The sequence below is a fragment of the Dendrobium catenatum genome, unplaced genomic scaffold, assembly GCF_001605985.2.
Source record: "Dendrobium catenatum unplaced genomic scaffold, ASM160598v2 fragScaff_scaffold_734, whole genome shotgun sequence".
Lineage (NCBI taxonomy): Eukaryota > Viridiplantae > Streptophyta > Magnoliopsida > Asparagales > Orchidaceae > Dendrobium > Dendrobium catenatum.
Window position 1 is genome coordinate 270,922 of NW_021319196.1, and position 18,727 is coordinate 289,648.

The window sequence follows — 18,727 nt, forward strand, 5'->3', positions numbered from 1 at the left end:
TACGAAGGCTTATCATAGCAGATTTTGAGGTAGGTGGAAAACTATAACTTATTTGTGAAGGTATGTTCATGGTGGAGAAAGTATAACAGGGAGGTTCTTATTTGGGATCCACATCCCATTTGATTTTAAATGTTAATTCTCTCAAATTATTGTAAGCTACGCTACGGGGCCTCCTTTCCAATTAAATTATGGGTTATTAGGAAGTTTTTTTTGATCTAATGATTTTTTTTAGTATCCATATCCCATTAGTGTTCAAATCTTGTTCTCTTGGATTAGTGTAAGTTATCCCATGGGACTTCCCATCAATTTGAATTGTAGATGATTCTTTTATTATACTGAGTAAACTTCTAAATAAACTTGTTTGGATCCACATCACATTTGAGTGCAAATCTTATTCTATATGATTGGGGAAATCTATCCTACGGGGCCTCCTTTGTTGTTCAATTATGGTTTATCATGCAGTTTTCTTTATTTATACATGTAAATCTGCTTGTTTGGGATCCATTTACCATTCAATATCAAATCTTATTTTCATGGATTAGTGTAAGCTACCTAACATGGCCTCCTTTCCTTTTGAATTTAGGTTGATTAGGTAATTATCCTATTCTAACCAATAAAATCTACTTGTTTGTGATCTACATCTCGTTTGAGTTTAAATTATATTCTCTAGAAATGGTGTAACCTACCCCAAGGAGCCACCTTTCCTTTTGATTTTTTGTTTATCAATTTTTTGTACTAATCTAACCATCAAAATTTGACTGTTTTGGATCCACATCCCATCTATGTTCAAAAGATTAATTCTCAAGATTAGGAGGTTCCCCAAGTGGTAACTATTCTTTATAATTTTTGTTGATCGAAGCTGTGACTTTAGGTATCATTCTTATCTAACCACTAAAATATACTTTTGTAATATTACTTCCTTCTCAAGTGTCCATCTAAACTCAAACTAAAACAAATTCTAACAAATTCTAAATGCAGTCACCAAATAAATCTTCAAGATTCAATTGATTGCATCAATCAATGCCAACATAAGTGATTTACTTTTAAATTTCATCACACCTTTTGGGGTCTATTTGTTGAACATATTTTTACCTGAGGTCAATTAAAATCTTAAATTATAAATAATAATTAACATGCTTACTAACTACTCTTTTTCAGTATATTGACTCCTTGAGTTTAATCACTATTCAAACTTCATCATTTGGAACTTCATATATCAAACTTATCAACACTAGTTTTGTAACCAATTGCCCAGATCATTTGACTCAATTTAACTAGCTCAACCTACACCAATTGATGAAGCCAATTGATTACCTTTTACTAACCTTAATTCACTTTAAAACATCACCAAATCATTTAAATCTTAGCACCCAATACATTTAAAATAATTTGGTCAACCTGGCATTCTGAATAGCTGACTTATACAATTTTACCGAAAATTTTCAAACTTGGTCAGCTAAGTAAAACATTCAAAACAATATGAATCATTCCATCAAACTCTCAAATCTAGGCCACCTTATATACTTAAGATGAGTCAAGATCATAGAAGACCTTTTTTGACCAAGTTGTCTTTGTCAACTTTATCAAAATGGTCAAAATCAACTCAAAAGTAATTTTTGATATAAAAAATATAAACCCATGATACTAAAACGACCTATATTCAATCCAGATAGCTTCTTTGGTTTCTTAATACTCTATTATAGTTAGCTTGACCAACTTTGATCAATTAATGTGGTCTAATTAAATATAAAATTCAAAAATATCCTATTGGTATTAAAATTTGTCGAATCCCTCAACACCAGTTTGCTTAGAACACTTAAATTCATTTTAGAACCACCCAATTCTTTCTTAAACCTAACACAAACACTTGGTTCAACCTGAAAAAACTCCAAATGGCCCCTTTCAAAAAATGAAAAAAAAACTCCTTTCAACCATATATTGTCCTTTCCTAGTAAACATCTATACATGTGTTATAATTAATATCAGCCTTTAATTTCACCCTTAGGGTTTGAATTGGTCACTTAGGCTTGTTTCAGTCATAACAACACATCTCCCACTCCAAAGCATCTCTAGATTCCTCATCACTTCCATTTCACTCAAGAAGCTTTCTCCCTTACTTCCTTACTCTTTCAAACGATTAAAATCTTGTACAAGAGAGGATACAAGATCACCTAAAGGTTACATTAAAAGTTTAAGTGAGATTTGTTAAACATTTTATTGAACTACCCAAGGCACACTAAGAGGGGGTGGGGGGCGTTTATAAGTTATTTATAGATTTTCACAAATAAACTTTTTTATTATTTAAAACAATCATAAATTCAAGCATAAGAACTTAAAAAATAATGTAATTTTGTTTTATTTATTTTTGCAAAAAATGAAAAAAAATTCTTTTATTTTTCCAACAGGAATAAAATAAAATAGAGCATTATAATCAAGTCAAAGATTTGTAGAAATGATAAATGTGTAAGAAATTAAAATGTGGAAAAAATAAAATACCAAAAGTAAAGTTGAAAGAGCACACCAAATTTTATAGTGATTCAATCAAAACATGGCCTACGACCACTCCACATAGTCGTCCTCTCTAGGTATTACACAGAACATTTAGTATCTCTCTTTTAGCTCCCATAGTAAGGTGGAGAAGCCCTTACAACAATCTCTCCCACCAACCTTGTCTGATATAGTATTTGAATCCTTTTTGCCCTTCTATTTAGGTAGAGGGCCTTAAAGCTTTTTAACCCTCTTAATGAAGTCAACAAACCTAGAATACCTTTTCACCTTCCTATTGAAGGTAGATAACCTTTATGCTTTTTCAGCTTTTTGGTGAAGGCAGAGAGTCTATAATCCTTTTTAACCCTCCTAGTGAAGGAAAAGAGCCTTAATCTTTAGACGAAGCCTTTCTCCCTGAAGCTATCCAAGAGACCAACAAAAATACCTGTAGAATTAAGGCAGAAGTTTGTTAGGAGCCACCGTGTGAACCCCCTCACATGACTTTGCCCTCTCACACTTCTCCTTCTCCCTCTCCAAGACCTTATACCTCACAATACTCTCCCATGGAATTCCTTGAATAATGAAAGACACATAAAGAGTCCAATAAAAATGTTTTATAAAGGGCTTAAAAAAACTCTAAAAAATTAATTCATCCAAAACTATTCATATTGTATAATTGAGGATCATACAATATGATTAGATCAAAATTTTATATTATCCACTATGATTTGAATACATTCAATATGTTCTATTCACATTTTTCATATAGATTATACAGTATGATATTGGGATCATATTGTATGATTATTTTATTATTATTTAGATCGTACAAGATGAACTATAGGATGATTGAATATCATCTCTACAATTTTTCCATTATAATCAAAATCATACAGCATGAATAGTTAAAAAGGCATGGTTTTACCTAGGATGATCATCAGTATAATTAAAAATCATCTCTCTCAATCATCCAGTATAGTTTCCATGGTAATATACAATTGGTAATATTTATTACACCTTTATTTCATCAACTAATCCTATGAATTAATGTTGTTAAGTGTTCAAATATTGTACAATATGATTTGGATCTTAAGGTATGATCAATTAAAAATTTAAAAATCTAAACACTTACCTTAATCTTGTTGGCAGCTAGGGTTTTCAAATTGAACTTATCATATAATATGATTTAGTTCATACAATACAATTAGGTTAAAAACATTAATTAAAAAATTATCTATTTAAAGTTTTTTCTTGATACTTAATTATACAGTACAATCTAGATCATGTTGTATATTAGATAAGAAAATTTTGATCATCAATTTTCTTGCTCCCCTATATATGTGTGCATGTTCACCAAATTAGCAGACACCTTTTATAAGACTTTGACTCAAGAAATGTAAAAATACAAACTCTTGTAAAACATTTTCATATTTTACCCAATTTTGAGCATCAAAACTCCTTGCATGGTGTATGATTTACATAAAATATTAGTACACATAAAAATGGAGATACAATACAACTACTAAGAGAAATAAAAAGGCAATCAGTAATGTTTGTTATCATCAAAATCACAAGCTCGGGATCCCGGAATATTATAATCTTCTCCTTTTCAATGAAGAAAATATTTTTTGCTAAATTTATAAAATTAGTTATATTTTCTCCTAATATGACATCATTAAGGGATAAATAGGGGAAACTATATTTTTTATTTATTTAAATGTTGAAAGGGAAGAAATAAATAAATATAAATAACATAAACATAAGAGAAGCACACTAAACTAAAGAACTTATGAGGATATGTAAACATGTGAATATCATATAGTATGATTGTACAGTATGGTAGGAGGAATTTTTTATTTTTAACTTATTTAATATTTTATTTCATTTTTAACAATTGATTGTTGTGTGAAAATATTATAACTCTACTAGCTAGAATTATTAAACATAGAAAAAAAAACAAATAAATAAAAAACTCAACAAAAATGAAAACTTTTTAAAAAAATTACTACACATGTTGTTGATTTCATTCCACCCTGAATCAAGTATAAATATTAATGGCACCTATTCTCGTCCTAAATGTTTTAAAGGTATCATAGTTTAGGGGTTTGATGAAAATGTCTACCAAATTATTTTTAGAGGCTACTTGATACAATTTTATATCTCTCTTAGCTATATGATCTCTAATGAAATGATACCTAATTTTTATATTCTTATAGTGGGAGTGTTGTATTAAATTTTTAGAAAAGCAAATGACACTAGTGTTATCACATGTGATAGGAATGGTACCTACAGATACTCCATGGTCTGTAATATGTTTCTTCAACCATAAGACTTAAGAAATATGGCATCCTATGGATACGCATTATGCCTAAGTGTTGGATAGGGCTACTAAATTTAACTTTTTACTAGACCAATAAACTAAAAGTTCTCGTATTAATTAATAGTTTCTAGAGGTACTTTTCTATCTACCCTAAAACTTGCAAAGTATTAATCTAAATATTCTATAATTTCAAATGATGAGCTATATTTAGGATATCATATTCCTACTTTATAGGTACCTAGAAGGTATATAAGAATTCTTTTGGTAGCATTCATATGAGATTCCTTGGGATCATCTTGGATTCTAGTACAATTATATACACTAAGCATGATAAAAGGTTTGTTAAAAGTTAAATATAGAGGTTATCATATTATCTCCCTATACTTCATTTTGATTTATAGATTTTCCATTTGGATCCTTATTTAATTGAATGGTAGAGCCTATGGGTGTATTTATTACCTTAGCACCTTACATCTCATACTTCTTTAGAATCTGCTTTATATTTTTAGTTTGACTAAGGAAGTTTCAATTATCTCTTTGCCTCGCACTAAATCCTAAGAAATATATAACCTCTCCCATCATACATATCTCAAATTTTTCTACTCATTGTTTCTAAAAAATTAATATATATGCTTTAATTTAATGATCTAAGTAGCATGTGATAAATATATATATTTGTGTAGAATTTTTAGGGGAAATCCACAATGGGGCCTACGTGTTGATTAATTAAAGGTTACACATTCTTTAAGTGGACCTCAAGCTCTCAACCTCTCTAAAGAGCTACTAAAAAAATAAGTAGAAAACCTAGGAGCTAGAGTTCCTTAATACAGAACTAACAAAAATTCCTAGGTTCATTCTACCGTGCTCAAGGAAAAGCATACAAAAAAAGGAACATACCAAAAAACAACAACATACTCTAAGCTCGCATCCTAAGGATCAACCTTACACTCATCAACACCATATAGATCCTGTAAAAAAGACTGATAGGGAAAAAGGGCATAACAATAGTATAACTTAGAAGTAGAGCAAAGATAGTTCATCTAAATAAACAAAAAAGTAGAGAGGCCATAATGAAAATGAATATTAGGATGCAAAACATTCCCATGATACAACTCCAGCAAAACCATAGTATGAAGGTAGCCACCATTGACAATAATCAATAAAACATCCAACCAAAGAAATACAAACATCTTACAACTGGACAACCAACCTGTAATAACACACCCACCAAAAAGCCAAAACTAGTCAACACCAGCAAAATAACCACAATAATAATAGCCCTAGAAAATAACCACAACCCCGGAAATGGAAAATCTAACCCAAAACCAAGCAAAATCCCAGCTAGCATAAAATCAAGAGAACAACTCCAGCATAAAAATAGGTATCTCAGTCCAGCACCATCCCTACCCAACACCAAGGTAACAAGGATGAATAATATAACTTCCAGCCAGATAAAAATATAACTAAAGGCCACCAGGTAAACCAATCCAACCCAGGCTATAATACAAAATAGTGAAATAAGAATGAGAATAAAAACCATAACCACCAATAACAAACTGCTAAACCAAGTCCATAACAACAACCCCTAGCAAATAGAAGAATAACACCCCCAGCAATGGCCATAACCCAGATATATATATATCTGAGTTGATAATCTCCTACATTCTTTACTAGTAGGGTTATTTCTACACTATCCTTAACAATGGATTTATCTAGGGTGAATGTGCTAAGCCTCTCACACAAAGCTCTAAGTTCTTCCTTTAGTCCATATAATGCCTTTTTCAATTTGTAAACATGTTTGGGAAAGGTTGCATTTCAAATCCACAAGATTATTCTACAATGACATATTCTTTAATAACCCACACAGAAAGGTACTTTTAATATGCATATGATGTAATTTGAAGCATCTAAATAATACAAATGCTACTAAAACTCTAATGGCATCTAATCTAGCTATAAGGGAAAAGTTCTCCTCAAAATCAATGCCGTTTATTTAATTATAACCCTTAGCTACTAATCTAACATTATGCAAAATCAGAACTCTAGAATCCATTATATTATTTTTTAACACCCATTTTGTTACTATAATATTCTTATCCTTAGGTCTCTAACTAAATCTTATATATTAATCAAAATAAATTGTATCTACTTTTCTTGCATAGTTAGGATCAAGAATACATCAGTTAGGGATTGGTCAACATTAGTGGGTTATACCATAGACATTAATGTAGAATGACTAACCTCCTTTCTAAGTCCATAGTTATTCCTAACTCCTATAAATGGATTGTCTAGGATGAGTTTGTTGTGATGAATATATGAATATATCAATTCTCTAGGTAATGGATTTAGTGGTTCTTCTCTAATTCCTAGTATAATGGGTTCTACTCCTTGGTAACCTCTACTCCTTCTAACTAAGACTCCCTCGATCTATTAGATTCATCATACAATATAAGAGTATACTCCTATATAATTAAGCTCCTCTTATTAAATATCTTGTCATCTTTACCAACATGAGAATTATTTATGAAGACTCCTTCACCAGGCTATGGATCCAATTTACTTGGAGGATATTTTTCATTATAAAGAATGAAGCACTTACTCCCAAAGATATGAAGATATGAAAAAATGGATGTTCTACCCTTAAGTACCTCATAAGGTGTATTATTTAGTTTGGATTTAATATTTAATCTTTTCAGATTATAATAAATAGAATTCACTACTTCAACCAAAAGATTCCTAAGAAGAGAGTATTCAACTATTATAGCCCAAGTAGCTTCTACTAAGGTTTAATTCTTTCTTTCAGCAATCCAATTCTTTTGAGGGGAGCTAGGGAAAAAATATTATGTTCTATTCCTTGCTCTTTATAATAAAATTCAAACTTATCATTATCACCTTCTCCATAATGATCACTATGACTAATAAAAATCTCACATCCTAAACTTCTTTGAATCTAAGTAAAGAATGTTCTAAATTTCTCAAATGATTTACTTTTATGAAGCCAAATTGAAGGCGTGAGAAGTAGAGAGAGAAGCTCCACAAATTTAGGAAGAATTTGGAAGAAGATCTTGAAGAATTCATGTGGCATTGTTGGAGATGGAAGATGGTGGCCGGTCATCTAAGGATGACCGGAACACCAAATATTCGCTATGTACCGCGAGTCCATTCATGTTGGATTCAAAAGGTAGAGTCTCCTTCAATCGAATCTCTTCTTTTAGGATTTTGGAATCCCCTCTAGTCATTAAAGAGGGAGGCTTGAATGCTAGGAAAAAACCTTTGCCGATTTCAGGCAAAGGGAAGGAAATTATTTCAGTTTTTTATCTGCCTAAACCTTTGAAGGCTTCCTTTGATGGAGCAAATGATAAGGAAGCATCTTCTTCAAAAGTGAGTTTTTCTGAAATTTTGAAGAAGGACATGGTTATTCCAATTACTTCTCTTAAATTGGATATCCCTAATGTGTGGACTAAAAAAACTCACATTAAAGTAAAATCAAGTGAAATTCTTGATAATATGGGAGATGAAAATGTTGTCATTCTTGCCAAAGAAAAGTAATTATCTAATATTCACACCATGAACAATTCGTTGGTTGTTAAAATTCTTAGAAAAAATTATCCTTTTTCTAAGTGTTCTTTTGAATTAAGAAAGCAATGGTCAAAATTTGGAGGATTTCATATCACATTGCTTGGTCTAGATTGGCTCCTATGTTCATTTCAATCTCATGAAGCTAAGGAGGAAGTTCTTAATGGAGGTCCTTGGTTTGTAGGGGGTTTTGTGGTAGGATTAGACATTTGGTCTCCTACCTTCTCTCCTTATTCTTTGAATGGTATATCTTCTCCTATTTGGGTTCGTCTTCCTCATTTTCCACTTCACTGTTGGGATGAATCCAATATCACCAGAATTATTTCTAGAATTAGAACTCCAATTTTATTGGATGGTAATATGTTTAGATGGGGAAGAAGGGAATTTGCTAGAGCTTGCATTCGAGTCAATTTGAATTCCAAACTTCCCTCTGGAATTTGGGTGGAAGGGGTTCATGGTAAATTTTTTTCAGAAATTTGAGTATGAAAATTTATCAACATTTTTCTTCAAATGTGGTATAATTGGCCATAATGATTATGTGTGTCCTAATTCAACACATAATCAAGTTCATTTGGTTAAAGAGGTTCCTATCAGTTCTTTGAAACCTGAGATTAATAATTTTGGGCCTTGGATGCATGTGAAGTTCAAAAACAAAAGAAGGTTTAATTATGAGAAAAAGAAGTTTAAGTGGTCTCTACCATGGATAAATCAAAGGATTTCATAGATGTTGCCTTAGCAAATGGTGAAGGAGACGGAATTACTGGTGTAGTTTTTGCTGAAGGTCATTTGACTTAGAAGGAGATTGCTGAAAATAAGGAAGAAGATGATATGAGACAAGGAGCTAAAATTTCTCACGGTTTTCCTATAATTGCTGAAACTGTTGAACCAATTCAGGAAATTCAAAATTTCAATTCAGCAATTCGATTTCTTGTTGATGTGGAAGGAAATGTAATGAATCTATATAGCATTTTGAATTCTAATTCTGAATTCAAAAATCCTGAAATAGAGGAAGCTACTAAGGGAGTAATTTATGATGCTGGTTCAAATCAAAGTGCAGAAAATCAGGTAGCATTCAAACCTGATTTCAAAATTGAGGATGTTCAGGGGGATATTCAAATTTTAAATTCAGCAACTCATTTTTCTGATGATGTGGAAGGAAATGTACTTAATCTCAACGGCAATTTGAATTCAAATTCTGAATTCAAAAATCCTGATATTGAGGAAGCTACTAAGGAAGAAGTTTATGTTGCCGGTTCAAATCAAAGTGCTGAAAATCAGACAGCATTCAAACATGTTTTCAAAATTGATGATTTTCGGGAGATAAGTGCAACTCCCTTAACTCAATTGATGGTTGAGTCTATCATTAATGCTGATCCTATTATTAAATAAGCTAATGATCCTAAATTCATAACTGATGTTTGCTTATTAAGAGATATCTCTCCTCCTTCGGATATATCTTTAAATTTAAAAAAAACTACTCTTAAAAAAGATAATAATCTTTTGAAGAAGAGCATTTCCCCTAGTTCTAATCACTCTTTGTTTAAAGAACTACAAGCATTAGGGCCGATGAAAGATCTTCCTAGAAGAAGGATGGCTGGAATCAAAGTGAAGAACAACAAGAGAGGTTCTTCTTCTCTTTTATCTCAATAAAATGCAAGTTGGTATTCCCTTTGACATCAGCATAGAGGGAAGATACTTGAAGATGGAGCTACTTTTCATAAATATTGGATTATTGATATCTTTTTTTGCTGATTTTGGAGATTGGTTAATGCTTATGGAATATCATTCTATGATATTCTTAAGCAATTTATGGGATGTTGTGATAAGTTGTAATTTTCTTTTTAGCTTTGTTTTTTATCTTATTTGTTATTTTAAACTTATTTTAAGTGATTATGGAATCTTTACTAAGTCATATTCTCTAACTGGATGGGAACTCTGGGATACTAATCAACCTTCGAGTTGTTTAATACTTTGGTATCCCCTGCATCTCAACAGTTTCAAAATACGAATCAGTGGGTCTTATATCATTTATGATAAGTTTAAACTAACAAATTTTATTTCAATAAGGTTCCTTTTTATCGTTAAAAGAGGAATCTTTAGTTTTCTTTTCCTAGTTTGTATTAGGTTGTCTTTTCCTTTGTAATCAATGCATATATGCATTTTCTCAAAAAAAAAAAAAAAAGATTTACTTTTATGAGATAAGAATCTAAACTAGGTGAATCTAGAGTAATCATAAATAATCACATACCCAAGGTTCTTCCCACCTAAGCTAGCTATAGTAACTGCCCCAAATAAGTCCTTATGTAGGATTTCTAATGGCCTAGAGGTGGTGTTGTCCTTAATGTAGTGAAATGAAGATTTGATTTATTTTCTTAATTGCCATGCATCACAAAGGTGATCTGTAGAGAAATCTAACTTTTGTAATCCTCTAACTATATCTTTTTTAGTAATCTTCCTAAGGGTTTTTATACATGCATGACATAGTCACCTATGCTATACCTGAGATTCATCAAGAACAAAATTTAAACACAAATAATTTAAATAATCAACACAACTCAACACAAGCATATAATAATTATTAATTCTTTTACCTTCTAAAAACATTTTTCCAATTAAGCTTATCAGGAATTTTGTAGAAAAAAAATTTAATATCAAAACTTTTATCACACAGTTGATTAATACTAAGAAGCGTATGCTTCAATTCATATACTAGAAAACTATTTTCAATAATAAACTTCTTTAGGTTGTCAATCATACTTATACCCACTAATTTTTTGGTTGTGTTATCTCCTAGTGTAATCTTGCCTCGAGCCCTGGCTTCCATCAAGTTTAATTTATTTAGATCTCCAATCATTTGCTGTGAGCATCCGGTACCCAGGAACAACATGCTTTCTATAGGCCTTTTGTAACAGCAGCACTACAATGTCATTCAAGGGTTAAATTTGGGTCCCCAAGTGAGTTTGGGATCCACCTTCTGCTTTAGTGGATTAATTACATTCGTGTTATGATGTGATGAATTTTTTAGGCCCACACACTAGATGTGTTCTATGGTGTATAATGCAACTATGTGCTATTTTTCCTACTATGCAACAAGAATAATACCTAACTCATAAAAAATGGATTCTCTAACCTTTATGAGTGGTAGTGCCTCCATTTATGGATATGAGATCCTTGTTGTGTTTTGGGGTTATATTATTGTAATAGTATATGTGGGGTTTATTATTGTGGAGTTGATGAATTTTTATTTCAAAAATTTATTTACACTATTATAGCTTTATACATCATGTTTTAAAGCATGCTCCTAGAATCTTATTCAGTTGTAAGTGTTTTTAGTTCTTTGAATAATTCTTCTAAATTTGTAAACTCAATTTTTAAGGATTCATAAGATTTAATTAATTCAATATGCTTGTTTTTTAAGATCATCAAATTTATCAAGTTAGTAAGTATGTTCTTTGTCTAAAATAATATGTCCAATTCTAAAGTTGTCTTGCCCTTTTTGTAATTAAGAGTATTCAGTTCAAACTAAATTGAAGTTTATTTAATTTTTATATGATTCATGTATTTTTTAGAGATAAAAAAAAAATTATCATAGGTTATTTCACATACCACATCTTGATTAGAGTAATGAAGACTGTCATTTTTTTGAAAATCACAAAATTCTTATCTCCTCCTCTGCTTCATGTTATGATGAAACTATTACAACTCGAAGTCATGAGTTTTATGTTTTTGATGATAAAAAATATTTTTATATTTTATAGTATTTTTCAATCTATATTTGTTTATGTGTATACTAACATTTTAGGAATACCATATAATATCCAACAAAGTATCAGAGCTCAAAATTGAGTTGAATAAGGCTATGCTATAAAGGGTCTATAATTTTCATTGAAATATTTTTTATTTCTTGACTCAATTCCTATAAAGGTGTTTGCTAGCTTGGTTTTCATGGTCATACACACTCAGGGGACTGAGATCTAGTCAAAATAAAAAGTTTAAGTTTTAAAGTAATCATACTGGATGATTTTGATCATCCAGGATGATCCTTTTGAACTTTGAAAATAGTTGCTAATGAAAATTTAGGCAAGATTTTAAGATTCAATTTTTTTTCTAATCGTTCTGGATGATCTAGATCAGCCTGGATGATCAGTACCAATCAGGCCTAAATTGATCATGTGATTAAGGGACTAATTATGGTTAAATTTTTCCATCAGATTGACACATCATCTTGGATGATCCTACAATCATTCAGGATGATTTTTGGTATGAAAATTGAGTTTTTAGGGTTTTCTAAAACTCTCTTTTTAAGAATATCATACGGGACGATCTTGCAATCATCCTAGATGATTTTTGTCCCTAGGATTAATTTTTAGAGTTTTTCAAAGCCCACTTTTTAAGCTTTGTCAAGGCACTTAGTAAGTGTCTTTGGAAGCCATTAAAGATTCAATCTTTTAGAGAAAAGTTGAAGAGAGAGCTTGAAAGGGAGAAAGGAAATGGTGAAGTTCTTGAGAGGGAAAAGATCCATGGAAGAGGTTTCCAGGGAGTGTGGAGGGGTTTCATACAGTTGCTTCGGCAAGCTTGTACCTTAGTACCATCGAATTCAAGGTTCATCTTGAGGGAAGTTTTAGGAAGAAGAAGATCTCTTTGGTGTCAAAGGACCCGCCTACTCTGTCGCACTGAAAAAGGTGGAAGTGATTTCGTAAGGTCATTTTCACCTAGTTATAGGTGCTAAAGGTGCGTCACTAAAGGTTTAGTGCTATACTCAAAGGGTGCCTCTGAGGAGTGGACGTAGGTCAGGTTGGACTGAACCACTATAAATCTGGTAGGTTCTTTTTAATTATTTTTCACATTTTATTTTTTACTACAACTAATTGCTTAGGTGAAATCTCTTATTAATCTTTTTGTTATTGATTTAATTTGTTTTTGCTGCAAGATATAAAAAGATTTTTCTTTTGGTTAAAGAAGTTTTTAATATCTAATTCACCCCCTCCCTCTTGGTTAGCCTCGGGACTAGTTCTTAATGGCTTAACATTCCTAACGAACTATCAAGTTGTATCATAGCAAGATTCATAAAATTAAGTTAAAGACTTTTTGAATTTTGATCAATGACTAATTTTTCTAATCAAAATATTATGGAAGGTTATTCAATAACTAAACCACCTTTATTTAAAAATATTACTTTTGCTTTTTGGAAAATTTGAATGTCTAGTTTCTTGCAATCAATTGATTACTGAATGTGGTAAATGATTCTAACTAGTTATTCTGTATCGTCGCATCTTATAGATGGAATTAAAATTGATATTCCTTTTAATTAATGGAATAGGGTAGAATAAATCAATGCTCAATTAAATGATAAATCTATAAACTATTATTTTGTGTTTTAAATTCTGAAGATTGTATGTTAGTATCCACCAGCACTACTAGCAAGGAAATTTGGGATAAATTAAACACAATATATGTATACTAGGTTTATTCAAATTGTGACATCATTACATGCTTTAGGTGAAGAATTTTCAAACTTTGAAAATGTTAATAAAATTCTACATTATCTAGTTGATAAGTTTATTGCCAAAGTTGTTGCTATTGTGAATAAAAAAATTTGAATGATTATCCTATTGATAATTTGATTATCTCACTTATTGCCTATGAGCAAAGTTAAGGTCAAAGACTTTTGGATGCATGTAAAATTATAATGTTAAAAATTGAAGATATGGAGAAGAGTGTCTTAGTAGATGATGAAAGTGATGTGTTAACAAGTATATTGGAAAGCCTACTAAAGCACAAGCATAAGAATTAACAAAAGTGGAATAAAGGTAAAAATGGTAAGAATGTTAAGATTTCTTCTGATGTTATTTTCTTTGGATATTAAAAATCTGGACATATAAAAAATCAGTGCCACAATTTGAGAACTTTTACAGTAAAGGAAAAGGGTAAAGCAAAGCAAATTATAAAAAGGGCAAATAATGAAAAGCAAAAAAATCACCTAGGCAGATCTAGCTTCTAAATCATCGGACCAAGAGCAAGATGATATTTAAATCCTTATTTGTGTGTTTATTTGTTTGTGTATGCATGTTTTTGTTTGTTGTGTTTTTGTTTATTTTTTTATTTTCTTTGGGTTTATTTTTTCTTCTTAATTTTTCTTTGGTGAGTTAAAATTTTAAAATAGTCTTTATTTTTTGTGATGTTTTTTTTATCAATACACACATATCATTTTAATTATTTCATATACACTTTAGAAAAACAATTCTTTTTCAAAGATCATTTATTTTAAAAATGAAAAATTTACCTTTTGTTTACTAAAAAAAAAATTAAGTTGTGGTTGACTTCTCTAAAATCAATCAAATGAATGAAACTCATAATTTGGTCTCTCTGTCTCGTTTCATAATAAGGCTATTCTAGTTTGATTCAAAATATTAATTAAATTAAAAATTGGATTTTGAAATTGAACTTTTTCATGTCCTTACATCTTTTCTATCTCATATGGATCTTTTCCAAGTTGTTGAATCCATCTCATTATTTTCTTAATCAAGCAGCTCATTTTTATCACTATAATAGGTTTGCTTTAGTTTTTTAAATTTCAAAAAGGAAGCATATTTATTAAAAAGAAAAGAGACAGAAAATGAGCTAAAAGCTAAAAAGATGTGTAATGACGTCAAATTTAGAAAGATACCCAAAGTGTATCAAAAATAAAAAAAATGTACACTAACGTCAAATTTAGAAAGATACAAAAAATCAAAAGATTCTCAAAGTGCGCTAAACAATTGATAAGACCAACAAAATGAGCCCACCGAAAGTAAGCTTACCTTTCTTGTATTTCTTAAATATTAAGAAAACCCTTTTATCTTTTGATATTTTCCATACTTGGCTTTGAAAATCATGATTCTTGATTCACCAATTTTTGCATTAATCTTCTATTAGATATATTTCATGAAAGGAATTTTGGAAATATTATTATTTCCTTTTCAAATTTATTCATTGATTTAGATATTGACTTTAAAAGTTTTTGAGAATTTAAAAGAACTTGTGCTTGGATAAACAATTTTTAAATTTCTAACCTCTCTGAGTTATGTGTTGTCAATACATTCCTTACTAAGTTTTTGACTAAAATTATGAGCTAACTTTCTGATTTTAAGAAAATTTGAAATTTCAAATTAATTATTTAAAAAATACCATCATCACCCGATCAGGGATTATTTGTTCTTTTTTAGTTGGTTTTTACTATTTTTTTATGTGCTCCTCTTATTTTTGATAATGTCAAAGGGGGAGAATATACTGCTATTTTTATATATCATTTTTAGTTTATCTTTAACAAGTTTTTTTGTTTTATTTTACTTGTTTTATTTTCAAAAAATAATAAAAATTAAAAAAGAAAGAAAAATGTTTCCCCTATTTTTAAAATTTTTATCTTACTGAGGGGGAGTTTAGGAGAAAATACTTTTAGTTTGTAACTTCAGTAGTAATGTTTGCCATCATTAAAAAGGGGGTGATTGTTTTCAACTCGAGCTCATGAGTTTTATGTTTTTGATGATAAGAAACTTCTTTATATTTCAGTAGTATTTTTCATTCTATATTTTTTGTGTGTATACTAATATTTCTGGAATACCATGCAACATCCAACAAAAAATCAAAACTCAAGATTGTGTGTAATAAGGTTATACTATAAAGGGTCCGTAATTTTTATTGATGTATTATTGATTTCTTGAGTCAAGACCTGCAAAGGTGCTTGCTAGCTTGGTGTCCAAGCTAATACACACTCAGGGGAGTGAGAACTAGTCAAAACTAAAAGTTCAAGTTTTGAACTAATCGTACTGAATGATTTTGATCGTCTGGGATAATCCTTTATGATCATGGAAAGCAACCACCAATAATAATTTAGGCATGGCTTTAAGATTAAATTTTTGTTATAATCATCTCGGATGATCTAAATCATCCTGGACAATCAATACTAATTATGCCTAAATGGATCATATGATTAGGAGACTAATTATGGTTAAAGTTTTCATTCAGATCATCCTAGATAATTTGCATATCGTACTAGATGATGTTTGCTGACATAATTGATTTTCCTAAATCCTCTAAGATGAAATACCATAATCATATAAGACGATCCATAATATCGTCCTAGATGATCTGTATAAATTTGAACTGATCGTTCGAGACTATCCTAATATCGTTCAGGACTATCAAGTCAAATTCTGCACATTGTATAGGATGATCCTGCGATCATCCATGATGATTTTTAGTGCACGAATTGAGTTTTTAGGGTTTTTTGAAGCCCTTTTTTAAGTCACATCGTACGGGACGATCCGACAATCGTCCTGGATGATTTTTTCTGCCAAGATTAAATTTTAGGATTTTTTAAAGCTCTCTATGTAAGCTTTATCAAGGCACTTTGTAAGTGTCTTTGATAGCCATTAAAGCTTTATTCTTTTGGAGAAAACTTAAAGAGATAACTTAAAAGAGAGAGAGTAAAGGGTGGAGTTTGAGAGAGGAAGAAGATCCTTGTAGGGGGTTTCAAGGGATTATGGAGGGGGTTTCACACGGTTGCTCCGGCAAGCTTGCACCTTAGTAGCATCAGATTCAAGGATAGTCTTGAGGGAAGTTTTTAGAATAAGAAGATCACTTTTGTGTTAAAGGACCTAGCTACTCCTCCAAATCAGAAAAGGTGAAAGTGATTTTGTAAGGGCTTCTCCAACTAGCTGTAGGGGCCAAAGGAGAGTGACCAAAGGTTTAATGCAATACTCAGAGGGTGCCTCCAAGGAGTTGACGTAGGTCAGGTTGGATCGAACCATAATAAATATAGTGTGTTCTTTTAGATTATTTTCTACATTTTATTTTTTAATATGATTATGTTCTTGGGTGAAATCTCTGATTAATCTTTTTATTATTAATTTAATTTATTTCCATTGCTAGATATAAATTTTTTTTAAGATGTTTTTAATATCTAATTCAACCCCCTCTTGGTTAGCCTCAGGACTAGTTCATAAAAGCTTAACATCCTTAACAAACTATCAGAATCTATGGTAGAGACTTTTAAAAAAGCCTTGAGTGCCTTTGGCTCCCCTTTCTGAAGATTAACTTTTCTTCACCCTTCTCCTTTGTAGGATTTGATTTTAAGTTAGAGCATTCTATTTTCAAATGGCTTAGTTTCTTCCTTTAAAAAAAAAATAATTTTAGAGGAAACCTTATTAGTTTTACCTTATTTACCATTAATCAAGTGTTGACGACATCTTTGGTTTCTCCTTAGAAAGCTCTTAAATTATTGTGTCAGCAATGCTATATCATCATCTTCTTCAGCTATAGAACAATATCTTTTTAAATCATTAACCTTCAGTTCCATGTATTTCTCTTTCCTCCTAACTCCTGCATCTAAAAGTCTTTGACTCACACATTGCTTGTAGGCAAAGTGTGAGCCTACCAGATTATCAATAGAATAGACAATTAGATTATTAGATTAACATATAGAAATAACTTTAAACAAAATTACTTTACTTCATCTGTATCCTCTTTAGTTATGCATAACCTATCCTAGATATTCTTGCAAGTAATACAGGTAGAGACTCTCATATAGTCCCCATATTAGACTGCATAGAAAAAATAATTTAGGCATTTAGTGTTAAGTTGTCCAAGATCTTAATCTTCATGGATCCAATTAGTAAAAGGAATATTAGTTTTGACTCTATTAATATACATGATGGTAATAATAATTAGTTTTAATTATATTCCACTAAAATAAATAAACTATAAAAAGGTTGACATTTATATTTTCCAAAAATTAAATGGAATATCGTCAAATAAAATTTGACAAGTTATAGAATAACCTTTCATAGTATTCCCATTTTTTGAAATCTGCCATTTTTATATCACTAATTATGAGACCAACTCTATTACAAATTAAAAGTTAAAGTGAGGTTATTAAACCTTATTGAAGTACCCTAGGCACACCAAGAAGGAGAGGGAGGGGCGTATTCGTTATTTATAAATTTTTGAATTGAAATCTTTTTAATTTTTAAAACAAATCACAAATGCAATAAAATAAACTTAATAAAAATAATGTAATTTTCCTCATTTTTAGTTTTTTAAGAAAAATAAAAGACAATTTTTTTCAATTTTTTTTATTTTCCAAAAAGAATTAAAACAAATAAGCTTAATAATCTAATAATTGATTTACAGGAATAATAAATGAGCAAGAAATTAAAATACACAAAAAAAATAAATAAAATATGAAAAGTAATGTAGAATGAGCACACCATGTTTAATATTGGTTCAATAAGAACTTTACTTATATCCGCATCTCCGGGTATTATAGTAAACGAATAATGTCTCTCCTTTGACCGCTACATTAAG